This window comes from Caretta caretta, chromosome 14, assembly GCF_965140235.1.
Source record: "Caretta caretta isolate rCarCar2 chromosome 14, rCarCar1.hap1, whole genome shotgun sequence".
NCBI classification, from domain to species: domain Eukaryota; kingdom Metazoa; phylum Chordata; order Testudines; family Cheloniidae; genus Caretta; species Caretta caretta.
In genome coordinates this window covers 42,396,157-42,400,883 of record NC_134219.1, presented here as the reverse complement: position 1 = coordinate 42,400,883, position 4,727 = coordinate 42,396,157, and positions in this window count along the sequence as shown.

The window sequence follows — 4,727 nt, the reverse complement described above, 5'->3', positions numbered from 1 at the left end:
CAAACGAGATATAGAAATCGGTAAGTGTCATTATCCACACTCTGAAAAGGATTTTTTTTTGGCGGGGGCCGAGAATTGGATCTTCATGTGGGAGTTTGTTTAAATGGTTTGGAGTTATTTGATATTAACTTTAACTTTTACAATTTTGTTGCAATACAAACGCCCTTGTTTGCTTACTTGCTTTTTATTATTATTCTTTCTTGTGGGGTTTAATGTAATTGTATATAATGTGGGGAAGTGCTAAATTGGGTAGATTTCACACCAAAATCTAATTTGAAAAACTGATAAGCAATAGAGTCACTGAGTTTAAGAGCAGAAGAGAGCCCTGGATCCTCTTCTCTGATGTCCTGAAAAGGAGGTTGATTTCTCTCAGCCTTCACTGTCATATTGATGATAAAGAGAAATAAAACATAAGGAAAGGGAAACACCTAACAAAAATATCTATTTATTTCTCTCTCATTTTTAGACAAACGAGATAAAGAAATAAGTAAGTGTCATTATCCTTCCTATGACAAGAAACTTCTTGTACCTCTTTGGATTCTAACGTGGGAATTTGTGTAGCAGTGGTGGAGGTGTTTGATTTTAAATTTAACTTAACATTGCTGCAGTACGAAGCCTTTTAGTTTGCTTACTTGGTTATTATTATCAGTCTTTTGGGAAGATGGGGGGGTCAACTTTAATATATCTTTATAAAACATGGGGAAAGACTAGAGAGGATGAATTTCACACTAAAAGTTAATTTGAAAAATTGATAAGCAATACAGTTAAAGAGTCTTACTGTTTAAGACCAGAAGGGATGACTGGATCCTCTAGTTCAGAGGTCTTCAGACTGTGGGGCAGGCCCCTAGGGGCACGTGGAGGAAATTCAAGTGGGCACAGGTCCACAATTAACTCTTCTGGGGGCCTGGGACTATGAGAGTTTGTGGGGCCCCCTAGGCTCTGGGGTAGGGCCAAAAATGAGGGATTCAGAGTGCAGGAGGGGGCTGTGGATTGGGGCAGGGTGAGGGCTCTGACTGGGGTTGTGGACTCTAGGGTGTGGCTGGGGATGAGGGCTTTCAGATTCAGGAGCGGGCTCCAGGCTGGCACCAAGGGGACTGGAGTGTGGGAAGGGGCTCAGGGCAGGAGGTTGGGAGTGTGGGGTCTGGGAGGGTGTTAGGGTGCAGGAGGGGGCTCAGGGCTGGGGCAGGAGGTCCCTTACCTGGGACAGCTCCCCTTTGGTGGTGCAGGCCCCGGGGAGGGGGGGCACGTGGCTCCATGCTCTGTCCTGTGCTCGCCTGCAGGCACCACCCCACACAGCTCCCATTGGCTGTGATTCCTGGCCAATGGGAGCTGCGGGGGCGGTGTCTGCAAGTCAAGGAAGCCTGTGGGACTGAGCTTCCTGGCACGCGCAGCTCCAGCCCAGCAGAGGGGAGAATGACATGCCAGCGTGTAGAGCCGCCTCCTCGCCAGCGCCGGGCTGGGCTGGAATGCAGGGGCTTTAGTGGCTGAAGCCCACAGCCCTGGGCTAAAGCGGCCCTGAAAAAAGATCTGCACTTTTGGCAGTCTGGAGATCTTTTCGCGGGAGCCCCCCTTTGCCTGCAGCCCCTAAATCCCCTCTTAAACCGGCCCTGAACAGGTGCAAGGCAGGGTCCCTGCCAGCCCTCATGGGGAGAGGGGAGGGAGCCCCACCCAGCCCCGCTCTGCCCCCAGCCCAGATCCTATCCCATCTGCAGCTGCGCTCCGCCCCCTGCCTCCCACTAAGCTCCGGCTCCTGCCACAGTTCCAGTCCTCCCCCTGCTCCGCCCCCAGGTCAGTTCCTACCAAATTCCCTCCCCTCCCCCAGGCCACCTCTGCTCCTCCCCTATCCCCAGTTCTGCCCCCAGCTCCCCCTTCAGCCCAAGCACCTCTGCTGAGTCAACTGTGCAGTAACGGAAGGGGGGGCGCAGACAGCTTCCATTACTGCAAGGGGGGAGTGATCGGAAAAGTTTGGGCACCACTGGTCTTGTCTGATTTCCTGAAGAAGAGATTGAATAGAAATAATCCGTCTTACCTGTCACAGTGATGATAAAGAGAAATAAACCATAAAAAAAGGAAAACACCTAACAAACATTATGTGTCTGTTTAATTTTTAGGCAAACGAGAAAGAGAAATTGGTAAGTGTCATTATCCACACTCTGAAAAGGATTTTTTTTTGGCGGGGGCCGAGAATTGGATCTTCATGTGGGAGTTTGTTTAAATGGTTTGGAGTTATTTGATATTAACTTTAACTTTTACAATTTTGTTGCAATACAAATGCCCTTGTTTGCTTACTTCCTTTTTATTATTATTCTTTCTTGTGGGGTTTAATGTAATTGTATATAATGTGGGGAAGTGCTAAATTGGGTAGATTTCACACCAAAATCTAATTTGAAAAACTGATAAGCAATAGAGTCACTGAGTTTAAGAGCAGAAGGGAGCCCTGGATCCTCTTCTCTGATGTCCTGAAAAGGAGGTTGATTTCTCTCAGCCTTCACTGTCATATTGATGATAAAGAGAAATAAAACATAAGGAAAGGGAAACACCTAACAAAAATATCTATTTATTTCTCTCTCATTTTTAGACAAACGAGATAAAGAAATAAGTAAGTGTCATTATCCTTCCTATGACAAGAAACTTCTTGTACCTCTTTGGATTCTAATGTGGGAATTTGTGTAGCAGTGGTGGAGGTGTTTGATTTTAAATTTAACTTAACATTGCTGCAGTACGAAGCCTTTTAGTTTGCTTACTTGGTTATTATTATCAGTCTTTTGGGAAGATGGGGGGGTCAACTTTAATATATCTTTATAAAACATGGGGAAAGACTAGAGAGGATGAATTTCACACTAAAAGTTAATTTGAAAAATTGATAAGCAATACAGTTAAAGAGTCTTACTGTTTAAGACCAGAAGGGATGACTGGATCCTCTAGTTCAGAGGTCTTCAGACTGTGGGGCAGGCCCCTAGGGGCACGTGGAGGAAATTCAAGTGGGCACAGGTCCACAATTAACTCTTCTGGGGGCCTGGGACTATGAGAGTTTGTGGGGCCCCCTAGGCTCTGGGGTAGGGCCAAAAATGAGGGATTCAGAGTGCAGGAGGGGGCTGTGGATTGGGGCAGGGTGAGGGCTCTGACTGGGGTTGTGGACTCTAGGGTGTGGCTGGGGATGAGGGCTTTCAGATTCAGGAGCGGGCTCCAGGCTGGCACCAAGGGGACTGGAGTGTGGGAAGGGGCTCAGGGCAGGAGGTTGGGAGTGTGGGGTCTGGGAGGGTGTTAGGGTGCAGGAGGGGGCTCAGGGCTGGGGCAGGAGGTCCCTTACCTGGGACAGCTCCCCTTTGGTGGTGCAGGCCCCGGGGAGGGGGGGCACGTGGCTCCATGCTCTGTCCTGTGCTCGCCTGCAGGCACCACCCCACACAGCTCCCATTGGCTGTGATTCCTGGCCAATGGGAGCTGCGGGGGCGGTGTCTGCAAGTCAAGGAAGCCTGTGGGACTGAGCTTCCTGGCACGCGCAGCTCCAGCCCAGCGGACGGGAGAATGACATGCCAGCGTGTAGAGCCGCCTCCTTGCCAGCGCCGGGCTGGGCTGGAATGCAGGGGCTTTAGTGGCTGAAGCCCACAGCCCTGGGCTAAAGCGGCCCTGAAAAAAGATCTGCACTTTTGGCAGTCTGGAGATCTTTTCGCGGGAGCCCCCCTTTGCCTGCAGCCCCTAAATCCCCTCTTAAACCGGCCCTGAACAGGTGCAAGGCAGGGTCCCTGCCAGCCCTCATGGGGAGAGGGGAGGGAGCCCCACCCAGCCCCGCTCTGCCCCCAGCCCAGATCCTATCCCATCTGCAGCTGCGCTCCGCCCCCTGCCTCCCACTAAGCTCCGGCTCCTGCCACAGTTCCAGTCCTCCCCCTGCTCCGCCCCCAGGTCAGTTCCTACCAAATTCCCTCCCCTCCCCCAGGCCACCTCTGCTCCTCCCCTATCCCCAGTTCTGCCCCCAGCTCCCCCTTCAGCCCAAGCACCTCTGCTGAGTCAACTGTGCAGTAACGGAAGGGGGGGCGCAGACAGCTTCCATTACTGCAAGGGGGGAGTGATCGGAAAAGTTTGGGCACCACTGGTCTTGTCTGATTTCCTGAAGAAGAGATTGAATAGAAATAATCCGTCTTACCTGTCACAGTGATGATAAAGAGAAATAAACCATAAAAAAAGGAAAACACCTAACAAACATTATGTGTCTGTTTAATTTTTAGGCAAACGAGAAAGAGAAATTGGTAAGTGTCATTATCCACACTCTGAAAAGGATTTTTTTTTGGCGGGGGCCGAGAATTGGATCTTCATGTGGGAGTTTGTTTAAATGGTTTGGAGTTATTTGATATTAACTTTAACTTTTACAATTTTGTTGCAATACAAATGCCCTTGTTTGCTTACTTCCTTTTTATTATTATTCTTTCTTGTGGGGTTTAATGTAATTGTATATAATGTGGGGAAGTGCTAAATTGGGTAGATTTCACACCAAAATCTAATTTGAAAAACTGATAAGCAATAGAGTCACTGAGTTTAAGAGCAGAAGAGAGCCCTGGATCCTCTTCTCTGATGTCCTGAAAAGGAGGTTGATTTCTCTCAGCCTTCACTGTCATATTGATGATAAAGAGAAATAAAACATAAGGAAAGGGAAACACCTAACAAAAATATCTATTTATTTCTCTCTCATTTTTAGACAAACGAGATAAAGAAATAAGTAAGTGTCATTATCC